The sequence below is a fragment of the Callorhinus ursinus genome, unplaced genomic scaffold (genome assembly GCF_003265705.2).
Source record: "Callorhinus ursinus isolate GAN/ISIS: 27379988/994484 unplaced genomic scaffold, GSC_fseal_2.0 scaffold25, whole genome shotgun sequence".
Taxonomy (NCBI): Eukaryota; Metazoa; Chordata; class Mammalia; order Carnivora; family Otariidae; genus Callorhinus; species Callorhinus ursinus.
In genome coordinates this window covers 34,846,357-34,866,437 of record NW_027397087.1, presented here as the reverse complement: position 1 = coordinate 34,866,437, position 20,081 = coordinate 34,846,357, and the positions used below count along the sequence as shown (strand labels likewise).

At 56.1% G+C, this 20,081-nt stretch overlaps 1 long non-coding RNA gene across 1 annotated transcript in view; it reads left to right on the top strand.

Moving 5' to 3' along the window:
• Positions 1 to 16,658: 16,658 nt before the first annotated feature.
• LOC112833361 (uncharacterized) overlaps positions 16,659 to 20,081 on the top strand; it is a 6,632-nt gene continuing 3,209 nt past the window's right edge. The window contains exons 1-2 of the long non-coding RNA XR_012373698.1: positions 16,659 to 18,134; positions 19,765 to 19,940. This is a non-coding gene — a long non-coding RNA (uncharacterized lncRNA). The remainder of the gene's footprint in view (positions 18,135 to 19,764; positions 19,941 to 20,081) is intronic.

Genomic DNA, 20,081 nt, shown 5'->3' with positions numbered 1-20,081 from the left:
TATCTCCTCCTCCAGGAAGCCTCCCCTAGTCTCCCCAACTGGAGACTCCCCAGCAGTCTCCCTTTTTAAAAAGATTTTATTTATTTATTTTTTTGAGAGAGAGAGAGAGAGAGAGAGAATGAGCCAGGTGAGGGGCAGGGAAGCAGGCTCCCGGCTGAGCAGGGAGCCTGACGTGGGACTCGATCCCAGGACCCTGGGATCATGACCTGAGCCGAAGGCAGACGCTTAACCAACTGAGCCACCCAGGCGCCCACCCCTTCCTCCTCTTTACCTCTGAACCTTTTGTTTGGGCTTTTCTATAGGGCCATTTATCTGCTTTCTCTCTTTTTATCACAAAGTTTACAAAGTGCACTTTTTCCTTGGGACACTGGGGATGAAAAGGGTGAATACTGTAAAGCGCCTTCCTCCCCTCCCCCACTGTTTGGACGTAAGAAATCTAAGACTCAAGGATGTTAGATGACTAAGGAGTGGGGGAGCAGACCCAGGCCTTGGACTCCCACACCATGTGGACAGGAGCTAGCCTCCTCCCTTTGCAGAATCACCTCTGTTGTCTCCAGGAATGGAGCCTCTGGAGTTGTGCAGGGCACAGCCTGTGCCACTGTATTCTTCAGCCTTGCCTTGGTGCCTGACTCAGGGCCCCAAGTGAGGCAGATGCTCAATAAATGTGGGTGAACTCAGCAGAACCGCAACTCGGAGATAGCTTTCTTTTCTTTTCCTTCCCTCCCTGCTTCCTTCCTGAACCTGTTTTTTCCCCCCTTTTACTCCTTGCGTTTTCCACTGAATTTTTCATTGGGAAGAAGCACTTTTAGAGATGTGAAGCACCCGCTTTGCAGGGCCTCAGCTTTGATGAATCTTTGATGCCGTCGACGCTGGGGAGGCAGCGGTGGTCTCTGACTGAAGAGGGGAGGGAAGGACGGGGAAAGGTCTCTAAGGACCTGATTCCTCCTCGCCTAACCCAACCCTGCTGCTCGCCTGGTGGGCCAGTTGTGCTCCGCACTATGCCTTGTGGGCGCATGTTGGGGGCATGGTTGGGAGGAGGCAGGAGAGTGTGAGCCCGAGTGGGAGTGGCCAGCGCGCCTTGGGGGCGGGGCCTCTGGTAGCGTGCTACCCCTGAAACCACCCCTCCACTTCCCCTGGCTTCTCTGAAGGCTTGGAGGTCCTACCGATTTCTAGCCGTGTGGCTTTGGCGGGTCATTTGGCCTTTTTGAACCTTAGATCTTCAGCCAAACATTGGAGATGCTATATCCCTCCCTCCCAAGGCCATTGGGAATGAATGAGTGCCTGACTCACACCACAGGCTAAATAAGTATCAGTCCTCCTACCCCTCTGTTCAAATCCAGCTCTCAGCGCCTGGCCAGGCAGGTCTCTTCAATGTGAGTGCCACGCCGTGGGCGGGCCCTGCCAGGGGCACTGATGCTGGGCTGTGGGCTGTCTGCGCCAACGGTGGAGGACAGCCCGCGACCAGAGTGCTGTCCCTGGCGTGCGTCTAAAGGGACTCAGGGTTGTGCGTGTGGCTCCACCAGCCTCTTCTGGGGGAAACCCCGTGCCCGAGTCACAGCCGGGTGACCTGTGACGCCCGCCACAGGAGCCTGGCCAGAGTGGCGGCAGACGGAGGGGATGACCGCAGGGGACATTTGGGAGTGGCGGGAACGCCAGCCCTTCGCCCCTGACTTGCCTCTCTGCACGGCCTCTGTCAGGGTTCTGGGACCATTAGCAGGTGGGCGGGGGGGAGGGGGAGACTTGTATTGGGGCTCTTCCCCTGTAGTTGGCTTCATCCTCAGGATTCACTTTTACCAAACCACACAGGCGTGGACCCCGCCGCAGGCCACTGCTGGGGCACCTCGGCTGGGCCCCTCTCTCCTGCACTTCCTTTTCCCTGGCGCTTCTCCGTTGGCTGAGGAAGAACTGCTGGTCTACCAAGGCCAGGTTCAGCAGGCGACCCAGACATTCCCCCAGCAGGTGACCGCACAGCGTGAAGCACCCCCCCCCCCCCCCCCCCCCCACCCTGTTAGTCTGCATTCATTTGCATCCCCCTAGGGTCCAGCTGGCCCGGAAGGCCCTTCTGACTCGGGCTGTGATTCTGTGATGAATCTCCTGAATGCATAATGCACTGTGGAGGCCTTTCCCGAGGCAGGGACATCAGGGAACTCCCTGACAACCCCCCTGGTTCTTCTCTCTCACTGCCTTTGGGGCTGGTGTCAGGGGCTGGCAGCTGTCTGAGATTTCCCCCTCTCTGTGGGGTTGACAAGACACCCGAGGTGTAATCCCCACCACCTCTCCCCACTCCCCCACATAGTGCTCTTAGTCAGCCACACCTGAGGGTGAATTACTTCAATCAGATCGCCGGCCCCATGAATGCCCCCAAGGGAAGGGCTTTCAGACGAAGTAGAGCCAGTGCCTGAATCCCTCTGCCTTTCAGAATTTCCCCAGCCCCGTGTCAGTCCGTACAGCAGCAGAGTAGAATGGGTGGGAAGAGAGCTGCCCTTGGCATCAGAAGGCCTTGTTTGAGCAGATGGATGTGCTTTGGGGAGGGCAGGTCTGGGGGACTCCAGGAGGGCCCCAGGAGGCTGGGAACTCAGGGGGTCTTCATCTGGGCCTTCGCTCCCTGGGTGAGGTGTAGCCGGGCCGTGCACTCTTGCCAGCTTGCTGTCCAGGCTGCCCTAAGAGGTCAGCGTCACAGCCCAGGCACTCGAACATCTGGTCGCCAGCAGGGGTCACTGTTTTGGAGTGAAGGCCAAACTGGAGGGCTGCTCCTGGGTTTGGGGGGAGGCTGGGACCTGGAAAGTGAAGCGGCTGACACTCTGTTAGGGATGGGGGTGTTCGCCTCTTGCTGGCAATTCTTTGGCAGCCAAGCTTGATTTTGGCTTCCAAATGTGAGCCTTCCTAACAGAGGCACGGGACCCCCTGAGCTCCCCTAGGGCGGGGAGCGCCGGGTCAGGCTCCACCACACTCACATCCTGCACCATCACGGCTCACGTGGCCTCTGAGCACCTTGGGAAGGCGGCCTGTGCAGTCAGGAGTTGGGGGCCTGGGGCTGACTCGCTGGGTCACACTGGGCGGCTCACGGCCTCTCTCGAGGTCCTGTCTGTGCAGTGAGGGGTGGGTGACATCTTTGCAGGCAGAACTTCACTGATACTAAGTTTTTACACAAACCTGACTCTGGTGGAGCTCCCAGTAACTTCATGCTGCGGGGGACGGGAGCTAGTGCAAAGCCCCTCTCTTTCATCACAGATGGAAGGCTCTACACCCCGAGGCTCATGGTGACTTGTCCCGACTCGCAGAGCCCAGTTTCGGCAGAGCCAGGCCTTGTGGCTGCAAGACACAGCTGGGGCCTGCTGCCCCTGGTGGGCTTGGGGTGATTTAGGGGAAGTCACACACACATTTCTGCAGCCACGTGGCCACATCATGGCCAGCCCTGCCATGCCAGCCTGCCACGGGGTCAGGGCTCCAGAGCCTGGGGCTTTTGGTCAACGCTACCCCTTTGGTTTACAGCAGAAATGACTAAGGCCCAGAGGGGTCAGGGCCCCTGGCAAGGTCACCAACAAGTTGGGAACAGGGTGGAAACTGACCCTGGTCTCCTGACTGTTCTTTCCATGTGACCCTGGGTTCATCTCTCTCTCTCTCCAGAAAGCTCTGCTATAGATACCAGCTGCCAATTTTCTGTTTTCCCCCACCCACACACATGGAAACTTTCTTTTATACTCTCTCTGGGGCTTGAGTTGGTACTCCTTTCTCTCTCTTTTCTGACCCCCCACATAACTGCTTGCTACCACAGCCATTTGTCCCTCCATCCATCCCTCCATCCATGCGCTCCCTCACTGAACAAGTGTTTGTGGGCATCTCCAAGTGCCAGACTCCGTTCTGGACCAAACAGACCAGTCTCTGCCCTCTAGAAAAGGGACAGAGTCTTCAAATGGATAATTCCACCAGCAGGTAATGAGACCTGTGGCCCATGCCATGAAGGAAAAGCACAGGGTACCGGGAGAGTGTAGAACTAAGTCCTAGACCAGGCTGGGCCAATCATGGCATCTTCCTCCTGGAGGTGACATTCTTCTACCCCCTCCTGAATGCCGCCAGCAACTTGAGGTCAGAAACCTCGAGATCTCTCCCTCTGGTGTCTCATTAGCAGAGAGCCTAGCGGGGTCGCCAGCGGTGCCCTAGGAAGCCCTGGGAGGCTGAGTAGGGAGGGGAATGAGCACATCCGCTGGATGCTGGCGGGGCTGCTGCAATAAAATCTGGGGGCAAATTCTTTATCCTCCTTGAGCCTCAGGTTCATCATCTGTAAACTGAGGGTATAAATGGCCGGCCCCAAAGGGTAGAAAGTGGTGACAAAGAAACCGTCCCTCCTCACCTTTGACTTGACACTGAGAATCCATTATCTCAAGCCTTCCTGTTTTTTTCCTTGTTCTGGCTTCTTCCTTTTCCACATTGTGATCAAATGAACGACAGACGTGGGTAGGATGTGACTGGTAGGGAGGGGTTGCTGCTGGAAGGAGCACAGGTTTAGGATCTGAGGACCAGGGCTCGAGTAGCTCGCTGCGTGGATGTGGGCAGATTGCTCTCTCTGGACCTTATTTTGCTCATCTGTAACCTGGGTCTGCCTCTTTCCCAGGGGACGGAGGAGGTAGGTGTCAGCGCCTGTCACTGTTGAGCATGGAGACCTCTCCCTGGTTCTTCTGCCCAGAGAAGGATGCTGGGTGGGCTCGGTCGCGGGCTGAGGGTCCGGCGGGTGCACGGGTAGGATGAAGGCCAGGCCCGCCCCGCTGCGGGCACCCGACCTGGCCCCCCGCCCCGCCACTAGCCGTGTGAGGCCCGAGGCTCCTGTGCTGTGGGCTTCAGTTGGAATAAACAAGCAGCGCTTGGATGGAGGGGGTGGTGTCGAGGAGGGCGGGCCCAGCTGGCTTCCAGATGCAGGCATGACTACCGCACGAGGGGACCCAGGGGGGCTCATTATTGGCTCTGCCTCTACCGCTCCCTGCTCCCGACCCGGGAAGCGCTGTCCTTCCTGCGGGGCCATCAAAAATTCAGAGCAGAAGATGGCAGAGCTGCCAGGCAAGGGTGAGCAGCCCCTCCTGGCCTCCAGGTGAGCCAACCCTCCCTGAGGCTGATGCGCCTACCCGCGCGTGGGGGCCTGGAAACCTGTACCCTAGCCTTTAATCCTTTCCCTCTTAGCGATGCTTCCCACGCCCCTCGCTTACCATTGTTTCTTTTCTTCCCCCCCTCCCCCCCCCTTTGGCCCTGCCCTTCTGTCAGGGCTGGCTCCCCCCCCCCGCCGCCGCCCATCTCCATGGCTCTCTCTTTCCTTTCATTCATTCAGCAACTTAACTGGCCACCTCCTTCTTACTCAGCCCAGGGGCTAGGTGCACGCCAGGATGGTGGGTTGCGTGGTTGGCAAGAGCTGGTTTTTCTCAAGTGAAAATACCCACGGAGGGGCGCCTGGGTGGCTCCGTCGTTAAGCATCTGCCTTCGGCTCAGGGCATGATCTCAGGGTCCTGGGACGGAGCCCCATGAGGGGCTCCCTGCTCCATGGGGAGTCTACTTCTCCCTCTCCCTCTGACCCTCCCTCTGCTCGTGCTCTCTCTCTCTCTGTGTGTGTCAAATAAAGAAAATCTTAAAAAAAAAAAAAAAAAGAAAATACCCATAGAGCCCCAAGGTATAAAACAGACCAGAGAGAGCTCTACCATCTCAGCTTTGCCCTCTTGGGCCCATAGATGGGTGGGGAGGGGTCCCTGAACAGTGTGGTTTGAAATCCATAGCTCTGGTCCAGACCCCCTTGTTTCATACAAAAGAGAGCCAGGCCCTGAATGGAGAGGGGTTTGCCCAAGGTCACTCAGTGGGTTGATGGTAGAGTGGGGACTGGAGGCCATGTGCCCCGAGTGTCTTCTAGGTTAGCTGTAACTTCTCACAGAGCCCCCCTTGGTCTCTGCATGGAGACCTGAGTCTCTCCTCCTGCATGCTAGGCTTGTGCTGTGACCTCCCACATGCTTTCTGAAGGTGAGGCAAAGCCAAGGGATGACAGAGGAAGCAGGCGGTATCCAGGCGAAGTGGCTCTCATGTCAGGGCAGCTGTGATGGGGAAGAAGCCCCCAGAAGGTACCCTGATGGCAGCTGTGGACCTTGAGGGAGGAGGAGGGGGGGCAGCCCAAGCCCTTCTCCTTGATCAGAAGGGTTGACATAAATTAATAGATTCCACAGAGTGATCTCAAACAATATCTCAGGCCCATTCATTATTTTTCACTCCATCCAACAACAACTAGTGAGGTAGTTTTATTGTTCTCGTTTGCCTGAAAAGGAAACGGAGGTTCAGAGAGGTTAAGTGACTTGCTCAAGGTCACACCGCCAGTGGCAGAGCTGGGATCTAAAACCAGTCTGTCTCCAGAGCCAGGCCCAAGCACCACACTGGAAGGGGTTTGGTGACGCTGGGCTCTGTGAGATCCTGAAGATTTGGAGTACCCACAGGTGATGCTCCTTCTCCTCCCCAACCCTAGACACACCTAGTCATTGTGAGGACTCTGATTGGCCTGTCCAGGGGAGGGAATGGGATCTTGGCAAAGGGGCTCTGACATGTAGCACCTGGTCATGCTCTCTGATGAAGACATTATGTGCCTTCATTCATCTGCTGCCCCCAGACAAGGAGCATGTCTTGCAAGTTCCTGTAAAAAGCTGTTTGTTTTGACCTCAGAAGCTACGTCTGCGTAGGCTGAGTCTGAGATTCTGGACTCTGATGCACATTGTTAAGACGTTTGGCCTGATGACTGGTCACAAGGATATTTAAAGCAGGCAGCCGTTGCCTCTGACGTGTGGGGGGATCTCCAAGCATATATACGCACCCTCTTGGCTCCTCTTCCTTCTACTGGGGGCTGGCACTTCCCTGTCTCCTCATAGAATTGCTCAGTATGTTTGGCTTTTCAAATCCTGGATGTTCCCAGAGCCTAGACGTACGTTCTGTTGTGAGCTCCCAGACAAGAAAATTCAAGATATTTTCACCTCTTGCTCTTGGCATGGGGGAGGAGAGGGGAACCCCTCTTCTCTCGCTGGCCTGGATGTGGTGGGCACCAGGAACCACCTGCTTTTCCTGCCCGCCTGCCCGCTGGAGAGGAGTGGTGAGTGTTTTCCTCCTGACTGGGTTCATTAAGCCCAGGAACTTCGACGTGGAAGAGAGAATTTCCTCATTTCATAAAAATTTAAACTAATGTGCAGAGGCAGACGGGTCCTACCTAGTTAGTTCCTCTCTCCTGCCTAGAGATAGTTAGTGATCTCTCTTCCTGGCAAGAGATAAGGCCCTGGAGGAAAACAGAAGCAGCTGATGGGGGGATGATTCGTTCTGGTGGGGGCGTGTTACCTTATGGGGAACTCATGATTAATCAGCATTGACTGAATACTGACTGCATGCCACAGACAGCATACATTCTTGATTCCATTTTATTTGCACCTATAGCCCTGTGAGCTAAGGATTTGTTCCCCTAATTTCACAGGTGGGGAAACCAACATTCAGAGAGGTGAAGTGACTTGCCGAAAGTCACCCAGCTAGAAGCTGGCAGAGCTGGTCTCCAACGTGAGTCTGCAAGCCGCGAAGGCCTGAGCTGAGGTCAGTACCACGTATGTGGCTTTCTGAGGGAGCAGCAGTGCGGACAGCCTCTGGGTGGTGAGGTCAGGTTTGGAAAATGCGGGCTTCTTGCCTGCTAGCTTGGGGACTGGGACTCTCCTCGCTTGGACCCGGGTGGGACCCGTTCAGGGGCAGGTGGGATGGAGCTTGTTGGGGAAGCAGTTGACAAACTGCATTCCAGCCCAAAAGTCCCCAGTGCTTCCTCTGTGCTTTGGGAGAAGGTTTTGGGGTCAAACGTGGGGGGTTTGGATCTCGGCTGTTCTCGAACTTATCACATGCCAGGTTCAAGTCACTTACATTCTCTCTGCCTCAGTGTTCCCATCTGTGCAATGGGGCTAAGGGCAGCATCTACCTCTTAGGATGCACTTGAAGGTCAATGAGACAAGGTGTCTGTAAACAGCCTTCGCCCAGTGCCTGGCCCGTGGGAGGCATTCACAACGTATTAGGTCCTCTCTACGAATCCTTTCCAGAGCCACACTCTGAATTCTTGGCATCTCACTTTGCCGTATTGTCTGCTCTGCCCATCGCAGCTCTATCCCTGGTGGTGGAGGGACAGGGTCTCCCTTGGTCACCATGGGGCCCTTGCTGTGCCCACGTGTGGGAGGAGCCCACACGACTCATCAACGATGTGTGAGGCAGCAATGGAAGGTGCCTGCTCCCGCAATAGCGCCAATTGTCCTGGGGGTCTCCCTGGCCTAAAGGTTCTGAGCTTCCCCTAGAAATGCTGAGCAGAGGACACCGTTCTCCTGAGGTCCGTCAGGGGCAGGGGGCATCCCTGGGAATGTGACCAGGTTACAGAGGTGTCACTGAGCCCAGTGCATGCCTAGGGAGCTCAGGACCTCTCTGGGGGTCATGTCTTGTGCTTTCCAAAGCTTAGAAAAGGCCTGTTTCAGCCCTGGAGAAGTTATGAGTCATGTAAGCAGCGTGGACAGAAGACCTCTGCTCTCCCCGGGGCCTGGCAGTGGCAGGTTGGCCTGATCAAGGAAGACACTGCTGGAAGGGGACATTCAGACGGCCAGTGTGGGGAAGCTGCCAGGGTGAGAGGTGGGACACGGTCACGGCGAGGCAGGGAAGGAGAATCCCAGGCCCTGTGGGTGGCTTTATCATTGATTTCTCCACACAGCCTTGTGGGGCACGGCCGTCTTGCAGGAGAGAGAAATGAAGCCCAGGGAGGCAGGCACTGTGCCTCCAAAGTCACACCACCGGTAGCGAGACCCGAGCCTGCGTTATCGCCACGGCTGCTTGGAGATTCCGCGCGTGGCTGCTAGTGCCGGATGCGCGCGCTAATTAAGCCACCAGTTAGCATCCGCTCTTAGTCATGAGCATGGGAGAGCCAAGGGATGATTCAGCCACCTCTGGGTGGACAAAAGCAGCTACCCCTTGGAGCTCATCGGGAGGAGAGCATGACGGGGGCTCACGGGGCAGACCTCCAGAGGTCCCTTCTGTCCTTGGCAGTTCAGTATTCTCTGAGGCAGAATCTGGGCCTGCATTTCGGATCATAGCATGTCTGTGCTCACATCCCACTGTCCCACCGGAGGGGCTCTGCCAGGCTTCCCTGTCCACGCCGGCTGGGGGGCTGGTGCCAGGTGGTACCAGCCTCCCCTCCTCCTCCCTGACCCCCACCTGGACCCGCCTGCCCCTGAAACCCAGAGAGATAGGCAGCCCCTGTGCTTTTAAGCCAGGCTGTACCCGGCAGGTTAACATGTTTTATTTAATTCAGCAAAAATGTATCATGGGCTAGACATGGTACACTGGTTAGTCAGAGGCTTCTCCCCGCAAGGAGCTCATAGTCTGGGACGGGTATGAGACAAATAACCAGGCCGTCACCGTGTGGCGTGTGTACGGATGAAGTGACGGTGCATTAAACCCAGCCTGAGGAAGCAGAGAGAACCTCCCAGGGAAGAGGTTTTTAAATAAGTCTCAAGGGGGAACAGCTGGAATTAGGAACCCCGTGGCCCTTGTGGGCAGCAGGAAGACCAGGAGCCCCCGTGCGCCCCCTTCCCCATGCAACCAGACCTCCAGCCTAGCTGATGGCTGGGATGCCAACCCGGGGACTTCTGCAGCATGGTTACTGTGGATGGATTTGCATCAGAAGTGTCTTGTTCAAGCTGGGCAGTCCAGAGCTCCTTCCTGGTCCTACAGGATTGGATTCTGGAGGGTTGGGGGAGTCCGGGAATCTGTGTTCTATAGCAATGGCGTGTCCACAGAACCCACTTTGATAACACTGTGTTAGGAGGGGGACCTGTTCCCTTGGACCCAGCCCATGCCTGATACAATGGAAGCCTCAAATAAATTAGAAGCAAAAACAAGGAATAACGTAAAATAAAAAATAAAATAAAAAACTATAATATAATTCAATTAAAATAGAAAAGGTATACTTTGTCTTCTTTCACTGTGAGTTTATTACCTCTCCGGGGGAGAGAAACCACTCATATAGAAAAGACTCCTACCCCTGTGCAGCCTGAGGGGCCCCAAAGGCTCTGTCTGCCCCCATGGGACACTGTTCAACTTGGCCTGCCCAGATCAGACTGGCCGGGCTGAGGGAGGTCCCGGTGGGGGGGGTTGGGGCAGATGCGAGGCAAGGAGACAGGGGCAAGTAAACTCTCCACCACTGCATCACATCCAGTTCAGCCAACATTTAAGGAGTGCCTCCTGGGCGTGCTGGGCCCTGGGCTCCCTGCTGAGGATAGGCGAGAAACGGCCACTGCCACCCCTAGAGGAAGCAACTGTCCAGAAAGGCAGGCACACAGGTCCTAAGAAACAACATCTCGGCGTGTTACTGCAACAGCGAGAGAAGGCGATCGCCCGATCATAGCGTAACCGTGAAGATGTGGGGTCGGAGCTCGGTGCCATCACAGCCCAGCTGGGGGACCTGGGGCAAGTCCCTACCATCGCTCGGTGTTGGGTCCTCATCTGTGAAACAGGATCACGTTAGAACATACCGCAGAGTGCCTAAAGAGGTGTGAGGGTGAAGCGTGTCATGAATTTGGCCCCTTGTCGGGCCTGGGAATGACTCAGCAACGTTACTTCTGTTGGTTATAATGTGCAGAAGAGAAAGTGAGGACCTCATCAAGGTAGGGATTGGGGCAGTGATAGGTAGATGAGTTTCCGAGGAGGGAAACGAGCTCATCAGGCAGGTGGGGACGGGGTGGCGGGGGCGGGGGGCCTTTGGAGGCAGTGGGAACACGATGTTTTAACGGCTGCCTGAAGCACACGCTAATGCATTGTCTTTAGGAATGTGGTCAGAGAACTTTAACCGTGGGGTGGGGGGAGTGACTTGAGGTGAGCAGGATGGGAGGGGAATGGGACGTGAAGCTGTGGCCTTGCTGGGTGGGGGTGCCCTTAATGCGAATATGATGGAGCTAACAGGGACGGCTACAAGCTGTAATCATGCGGCCACCTCTGGTGCGGCGGCACCTGCAGCAGACATTGCTAATCAATCCCAGAGCTCTTCCTTGCTGAGCCAGGATGTGACTGCAGCGTCATCATCGAGTTCTCCAGGTAGCCACTACCAGCTGACTGGCATCAACCTGTAAGTTGAAGGCTCTTTGCCATCCCCGAGAGAGGACTAGATACTGGTCCGGCCTGAACCCGCTCACATGTCCCTGCCCCCAGCTGGGAGTCTCATGAAGCCTTTCCTGGCTTTGCCACACTGGTTTGGGCTGCAGTGGCCTGGCAGGCTGTGGCCTTCCCTTCTCTTAGACCGGCCTTTTTGGGTTCTGTGTCCTAACCGCGGGTCTGGGAGGCAGCTGGAGCAGCCTGCATTCGAGGTTTGGCTGGCCTTGGCCTGTTCCACCCCACGCTCCCCACAGTGAGGATAGCAGCACCGCCCAGCCCTGGCCAGCGTTGGACTGCGTGGGTGGGCAGGTCTCTCTGCTGGATCTGGCTCGCTCTCCACCGGCGTGTAGCAGCTGTGGCCCAGGGCCTCCACATCGGGCCCAAGGACAACTTGCAAAGCTTGCCTGAGATGCTTCCAGTGTGGGCAGAGCCTCATGGTGCATGTGTGAGTGAGGGATGTGGGCAGGGCGGGGCTCAGTCCGAGACGGGCCACTGTAGCAGGGACCAGAAATAGCCCAGACAACACCACATAGTACGGGCATGCTCCGTTTATGAAAGCCTACACTTGGAGAGGCAGGAGCAAGGAGCACAGACTTGGTGTCCAGATGGCCTGGAGGCAAAGCCTGGTTCTGCTGCTTACCAGCTCTACCACTTAGCTTCTCTGTGCCTCAGTTTTCTCATCTGTAAAGTGGGGACAATAGTAGTATCTCTTCATGGGTTTGTTGCAAGGGATTGACTGAATGACTCTAAGGGACGTGCTGACCCTGAGTAACATGACATAAAGACTACGTGGGGCATATTACATGTTTATAATACATACGTTACTATCCATTAGAAGGAAGGAAGGATAGAATGGGTATACAAAGGGCTTGTGAATGAGATGGAATGGAGCCGAGCAGGACTTTGCAGGACCGAGAAGCTCCCTAAAGGGGTCACAGCCATAGTGGCTCCAGCTTGGTAGAAGTCAGTGCCTCCCTCCCAGCTATCAGGGGGCTGGGGCCGCCTGCCAGTCCTGCCCCACCACATTCCCCCCAGGACAAACCTTGCTTCTCTTCCACTGAAACCGGCCCTCCTTGCACCCCAAAGGCACAGAAGCCCCGTGAATCCCCTCCAGACTACTCCCTCCAGCCCGGTTAGATGGAAAATTAATCTCCCTTTAATCCTATACTTAATGTACAGGATTCCACTCCCCAGTGAGACAATGAAATTAATCTGCCACTAATTTTCTGTTTGCCAACCTGGGTCCCGGCATTTTCAACCCTGCCTTTCCGACCGTCTTCAGTCGAGGGAAACGAAGACCTAAACTCTTCTCCCGCCTTGTTTATTCTGTGTCTTGAAAAAAAAGAATCACGCCGGCATTTGCTCTGCTGGTTCGGGTAGGAGGGCAGACTGAGGTTTCCCGTCTCTCCTGGAGGGCACGAGCTCCAGGCCCGACACGCCAGCCTCTCCCCAGCTTTCGGGGTGTGAGGGGATTAGGGGCCCCCTTATCTGTTAGCTCACTCAGAGGCTGTGCATCAGTCCCACACAGGATGACTAACAGCCTCACTCGGGGAGAAGGAGGCCCTGAAGCTCGAACGCCAAGTTCTGGTGTGAAGTGAGGACCTGGTCCCTTCTGTGCAGGGTGTGTTTGGGTGGGGGCTCAGGACGGGGGCCCCCGCCTGCCTGTCTGGGCTCTGTTCTCTGGCCCTAAGCCTCCAGCCACTCAGCTACTGCTCCTTCCTGAGCGTGGCATTCTCTGATCTGCTCTCTCTGCTTGACCTCTGCTCCGCCTGTCTTGGGTAAAGCCTTGAGCTCGCTGTGCCTCCAAGGAAAAGGAATAATAATAGTGCCCACCACATGGGTGGGAAGCGAGAGCCAAATGAGACCCTCACCTAGCCGCTGAGAAGTTCGTGACATTGGCAAGTGCCCGATAAATGGCAGCTAGTGGTGTTGTCAGCTGACTCAAACGCCCTCACCTCTTGGACACCTTTCCAAGACCCCCAACAGAAAATGTCCTCTCCTCTGGCCCCACCTTGGCGCTTTGTTCCTGCCTCTGTTCTCTTGGGGGCCCTACCCTGCGTCTGCACGCTGACCCCCACTCTGCTGCTTGCCCTAGATCCAGGGACTGTAGTCTCCCTCTGATTGGTCTCAACTGCAGAGTCAAAACCATGGTAGTGATGACCTCATTGGGGTTGTTAGGGCATTAAATGAAATGATGCGCATTAAGGGCTCAACACAGGCGTGGCCTGGGGGGGAGCGGTGAATAAATGTCATGATGTGCTGTTATTATTAGCATTGTTCTTGATCATGCACTGTGAAGTCTCTCCTTCCCTGGCAAAGGCTTTTGAAAGGGAGAGACGGGTCTTGGTTTTTCTCAGGACCTTGGTGCCCACCCACTGGGCCTGACTCCAGGGAGGGGTCCGTGAGGCCAGCCAGGTGGAGGAAGGTGCTGGGCACCTGCTGTCCTGAGCACGGGCCCATCACCCCACCCAGTGCTTGTGCCCCTGGGGGCTGCCTCTCGTGCCCTCTCTGAGCAGAACTGCAGCCCCAGCCCTGCCCACATCACGGTCACAGAGAGACTGCCGCATCACCGTGACGATGGTGATAACCACATCCCATTCACCTCTGCCCTCCCCGGGGTCACTGTCCTATCGGCCCCCAGCCCCTGTCCTGGAGTGTCAGAGCTGGGGGACACCTGGTAAACCATTCCCGGCATGAGGAAACTGAGGACCAGAGAAGTAGTCCAGCTGGCCTAAGGCCACGCAGCAAGTCAGAGAGTGCTGGGATCGGGTCCAGTCTCTTGACTCCCACTGGAGAGGGAAGATCCAACCCTGTGCTGTGTCATCACGCTGTGGAGGAAGAAGGACACTAGTGCTTACTGAGGATCTACTGGGTCCTGGGCACTGCGTAGGCTTTGTGTGTATTGGTTCAGTTCCTCTTCCTGTTGCAGCTGGAAGGGGTAATGTTATGCTCCCCATTTTACAGGTGGACACACTTAGGCTAAGAAAGGTGAAGTCATCGGATCAAGTCACAGTAGGGTGATGACAAAGCTGGACTTCGAACTCCCATCGGCCTGACTCCAAAGCCAGTGCTCTTTCTGTCCTTCCTGCAGTGTCCCGTGGAGAGACGGGCGCAGCTGGGCCCCAGCCCCGGGCGAACGGGCGGGGGGGCTGCCGACCTGGCACCTCGGTTCCTCCCCCTGCGGTGGGCAGACACGGAGGAGGTGAGAACAGTCAGGTTACAGGGGCTGAGGATTCGTGAACAGCCAGGATGGGGTTTCGCTGGGAGGGGGAGCTGGTTTCCAAGGCCTTGGTGCCCCAGCTGGTGGCCCCTTCACCTGGACAGGCAGATTCCTGCCCCCGCCTGTGGGCGGGAGGGTGGGTTTGCAGCCGGCTGGGGGTGCACTGGGGCTGTGCCGCTGTCAGCAGCCTCGTGTCTGCTGGTGCCAGGAACGGGCAGGAAGTGGTTTGTGGGGAGCAGAGACGAGGCCGAGGCTGTGCGATGTGGCTGCCTGAGGTTTCTGCTCTGGAAACCTGACTCATGTGGACGAGGACCAGCCTCCCCCATCCCCAGGGGCCAGTTAGTGCAATTACTGGGGAAGAGAGGCTGTGCTCCGAGGGGGGGCCCGAGGCGTCCCCAGGGGTGACTGGTTGCACAGCTGGCCCGTGGGCGGAGGGCGTGTGGGAGGATGGGCCCCGCAGCAGGGGGAAACCACGCGGGGCGGCCCGCCTGCCGGGAGGGCGCCCCTGGACTCTGCAGGCCTTGGTCCGGGCTCAGCTCGGTTCTGACTCACCACATGAGCTTGGGCAAGGCCTCTTCTGTCTCCTGGCCTCACTTTCTTTCTTTATCTCTAAGATGAGGTTTCCACGGGCTCTAAGAATTCGATGACTCTTCCCTGCCCCCACCCAATCAAAGGAGCATGCAAACCACAAGGGAACAAAATAACAACACGGAAAACCACAGCTAGCAGGTAGTAACAGCTGGAGAGTAACTGCTGGGCTCTGCTCTGGGCCCTTTGCATGACTTCTAGAATCCTTCCAACAGCCCTGATGTGCCCACTTCACAGATTGGGAAACACGCCAAAATATCCGGAGCCCATGTCCTGTGGGAAAGGGGAAATCTGGATGTGAACCAAGGGGGCTGCCAGGCCCCATCTGCCTCACTCTCCCCTCTTAACTCACACCCGTCTCCCCTCTCCCCCTCCTCGCACTGAATCCCAGGATGACAGAACGGAAGAGGGCCTCGTGAAGCTTCAAGGAGTGAGAAGGCTGTGTGGGCCCTGCTGCCAGGTTCACAATCATCTGTGTGTTCCACACGCAGCTTTACATGAAGAAAGTGTTGACCCGCACAGAACAATTTCAAAGATCCTCGATAACGTTCGACCCTCCATTTTAGTGAACGGTGGAACTGAGGCCCAGAGAAGGGAAGTGATCTGCCCCGCGGACGAGGGCAGAGCTGGGACTAGAACTCAGGCGTCCCGACTCTTGGCGCTGTGCTCGGCACCTTCGGGAGCCGTGGCCAGGCGTGGTCAGGCATGGCCAGGCCTGGAGCTGGACCAGGCATTGCCTGCCTTGAGCAAGGATTGAAGCTCCTTGGCTGTCAGACAGAAATTCCAAGCAAGACCTTTTGGATTTTGTTAAGCAGGGCTTGCCTAGTAAAGTCGGGTAAAGCCCTGCTTGGGTTCCTGCCCCGCACCCCCCAACTTTACTGAGATCTGATTGACATGTAATGTAGAAAGTGATGACTTGATACATGTATATATTGTGCAATGTTTCCCGGAATAAGGTTAGCTGACACATCCTCACCTCCATAATTAGCACGCTGTTGTTGTTGTTGTTATGGCGAGAACGGTCAAGTGCAGCTCTCCTACAACCTTCAAGCACACCGTACAGGATTGTCACCTAGAGTCGCCATGCTGCACACGCCACCCCCAGATTTTCTTCACCTTATAACCAGAAGGTCGTACCCTTTCACCCGCTCTCCCGCTTCCCCCACCCCAGCCCCTGGTAACGGTCAAGCTGCTCTCTGGTTCCCAGAGTTCCATGTTCTTAGATTCCACATTAAGTGAGCTCAGGTGGTGTGTGTCTTTCTCTGTCTGACTCATTTCACTTAGCATAATGCCCTCCAGGTCCATCCTTGTTGTTTGCAAATGGCAGGATTTCCTTCTTTTTTATGGCTGAATAATACTTCATTATGCATATAAACCGCACTTTCTATCCATTCATCTGGTGATGGACACCAGCTCGCGTTTTTCTCTTGGAAAGTGTGGAGCAATTCCAGCCAGAAACAGTGGATCTCGGGGATGAGCAAATGCCAGCAAAAGATTTAGCAAGAGTGTCTGCATAAGGTAGGTGCTCAAAAGTGCCAACCAGGGCTGAAACGGCTATTTGCCTACTCAGTCACCTTCCCACTACCTGACTCATGAAGAAGACCCTGAGAGTGAAGAGTTGGCTCACTCAGGAGGGCAGGCCAGCCTTTCCAACCGGGGCTGGGAACCAGGGTGGGCCTTCTCCCCTTTCCTTTGATCTCTCACAACCTGGCCTGACTATTGTGGGGCATACTGGTTTGGCGGTGCAAAGGCCCCCCAAATCCAGACCAGTGGTCCTGGGGCCTAGCTTTAATGTGTCACCAGCCCCTCTGCCTGGGTCTCAGTTTTCTGCTCTGGGAAAGGGAGAGGTTAGACTGCAGGGTGCCAATGACCTGAGCAGCTTTCAAACAATCCTGAGGCCCAGGCCTCAACCCTGGTCAACTGAACTTCTGTGGGTGCTTATTGGAGTGTCTGCGTTTTTGGTTTTGATGCCAAGTGAAGGATGGGAGCCACTGGTTGGTTCTGGGGTCCCTGGTGGTTGGAATACAGGACAGCTGCATGGGATGCCCTAGATTGCTGTGAGCGGGGCTTTGCATCTCCTCTTAGCTTGCGTGTGGGTGAACGACAGCACTACTTGGGCATCTCTCTCAGCAAGAAGCTGTCTCCCAGCATGGCGGGACGTTCCTCTCCTGCCGTGTAACAGGTGACAGACAGGTGGTGGGCCTCTGGGTGCTTGCAGCGAGGAGGCTCCATGGGGGTTGGTCTCCAGGGCCGAGACCCCAGAAATTTCATTCTTCATTCTTCTCCCCACAGGGAAGTTGGGGTTGCAACTGATTATAGAGCACAGCTCCCAGGGAGCTCCTAGCTCCTAGCTCTGAGGCAAACTCTTCCCACAGGAGTCAGGCCATCTAAAAGACTTGGGATTCCTGTGCACTGGACGGGGATCCTGGTGAGCAGCTCAGGTTGGGGATGCAGCGGGAGCCCCCAGAGGGAGGGCCAGCATCCAAAGTCAGACTCCCAGGATCCAGTTTGGGTTCTGCTGCCTCCGGGCCTCAGTGATTGCATCTGTGAAATGGACCATGAATCCACAGCCAGTGTGGAGCTAGGGAGCTGCTGTGGGGATTCTGAAGAAGAGGCCTTCTGAGAAAGGGTCAGTCAGCACCAGGATTTTAAAGCCTCGGGGAGAAAAACAGGAAGGGAATAAAAGCTGAGGGGGCAAGGGTCTTGGGATGTGGAGCAGGGAAGGCTGAGCTCAGGGAGTCTTCATACAAGAGAACAAAGGGTCACCACGCAGGTTTACCCATAGAGTTCAAATGTATACAGATGACTATTTTCACTGGCGGATCCCTCAAAAAAATAAGACTCTTACAAGGAGCTCCTGTCTGTAAACCAAGGATAAATGGCACTTATGTGGCTGAAGTGAGGGACAGGTCCCTGGAGTTGCCCCAGGTCCCCCCTTTTCCACCCTCACAGTGACCTCATTTGGGAATAAGGTTGACCTCTGATCTAGCTAGAGTGGCAAAACCAGCTTTCCCCATCTCCTGTGACTCAGCTCGGAGGAAGGCAGTATAAAATGCAGGAGAAGGGGGGAGGGTGTTGGACGCCAGGAAGCCCTTCCCGGCAGCCGGGTGGGGAGGTGCTGTGTCTAGAGGACCTGGATGCTGGTAGCTTCCTTCTACCTGAGGTCTGAGGGGTGGACAATAGCTTCTTGAAGGGCCTCCTGATTTGGGGGGGGGTGGGCGGCGGCAGGAGGCCTTTCCTGCTCTGGTTGTCAGGCCCCTGGGGACAGGGGCGGCTTCTCTCTGGAAAGCCGGACACCGGCCCCCTGGCTCGGTCCCCCAGGCAGATGGGAGCTTGAGGTGAGAGCGAAAACAACAGCAAAGTGGCTTCCCTCCCTCTTCCCCAGGCTTGCTCTGGCTGCCGAAGATGCGCACAGGGACAGCCCGTCAGGGGACAGTGAGTGGGGTGAGGAGAACCCCAGAGGGTGGAGGAGAGGAGCTGGAAGTCAGAGGTGGGGGTGGGAGCCCGGGTGTGAGTGCGAGAGGGGACCGGCCCCGGAGGAACTGACATGAGAAGCAGCAAGACTCCGAAGGAGCAGAGGTGGAAAGGGGCAGTCCCGGCCGGGGCCAGGGTCAGAGTACGTCCAGAACGCTCCACTACCCACCCGCGTGCAACCCGTGTGCAAACCGAGTGCAACCTCCCCCGCGTGCAACCCGTGTGCAAACCGAGTGTAACCTCCCCCGCGTGCAACCCGTGTGCCAACCGAGTGCAACCTCCCCCCACCGTGCTCTGCCTCATGCAGCCCTGCCGGCCCTTGGCCCTCCCTAACCAGGAGCATCCCCCTTCAGCTTAATCCCCACCCCCTTGTCAGAATAATCCCCGAGAAAAGAAACATCAGCCGGTGGCTTCCCTTGCTCAAAGCCTGCAGTGGCTCCCCTCTCCCCGCCTGGGTCACCTGCTCTGTGCCTCCCAGGGGCCCCGGGCTGTTCTTTCAGTGAGGAATGACAGCTGGTCTAGGATTGCCAGGCAAAAGAGAGGACACCCAGTTAAATTTGAGTTTCAGATAAACAAGGAATGCTTTTTTAGGGTAAGTATGTCCCAAATAGTGCATTCCTTGTTTATCTGAAATTCAAATCTGATTGAGCATCCTGTATTTTTATTCGCTAAATCCGGCAACCCCTAGTCTCGTCCATCCGCTCTAGACCCGATGTTATCAGATCCGCCGTCCTGTGCTTATGGGCTTTTGGGAGATGGGGGGAAGCTATCTTGTGGGCATTTTATCTTAAATTACATTGATTTAAGGACGCTTATTTTAAGTAAGTGCGTTTATTTTAATACATTTCTTTTCTTTAAAACAAATCCACTTTTTTTTTAAGATTATTTATTTATTTGACAGAGAGAGACACAGCGAGAGAGGGAACACAAGCCGGGGCAGAGGGAGAGGGAGAAGCAGGCTTCCTGCCGAGCAGGGAGCCCGATGCGGGGCTCGATCCCAGGACCCCGGGACCATGACCCGAGCCGAAGGCAGACGCTCCAACGACTGAGCCACCCAGGCGCCCCGAAACAAATTCACTTTTTGAGTGCGGTGTCCTAGAGGCCATGTTTCCCCGTTGCTTTCTTGCCTTAAGTGACCCAGGGGGTGGAGATTTTAGGGAAATCGGGGAGGATAATAACCCTTTTAAGTCAGAGAATCTGGGTTCAAATATAGGGTCTGTCATTGATTCCCTGACTACTGGACTTGGGGATCTCTTTCACTGCTCTGGTCTCAGTTTATTTATCGGTACAAGGGGGCTAAAGCTCTATCTGCCTGCTAGGTGACCTGGGATTTATGGTTCAAGAGCACACCCCAAGAGTAAACCCCAAGTGAGGGGTTTTGTGATGAAGGCCCTGTTGCACAGGGTTCTAGAGCCGTCTGGACCAGAGGGCTGGGCGATGCGGCCCGATGCGTGAGCTCCGCCGGTCAGAACTTGGCCCAGCCCTTGGTACCACGGTGAGTGTCAAACCTCTTGACCTCTTCTGCCCCCTGGCTGGCCATGCAGTTCAAGATTATGGTCACCAGGGGTCAGGCTTGCACGATGATGGTCAAGTTCCGCCTTCTGTGGTGCCCCGGGGGGGGGGGGGGGGGGGGGGG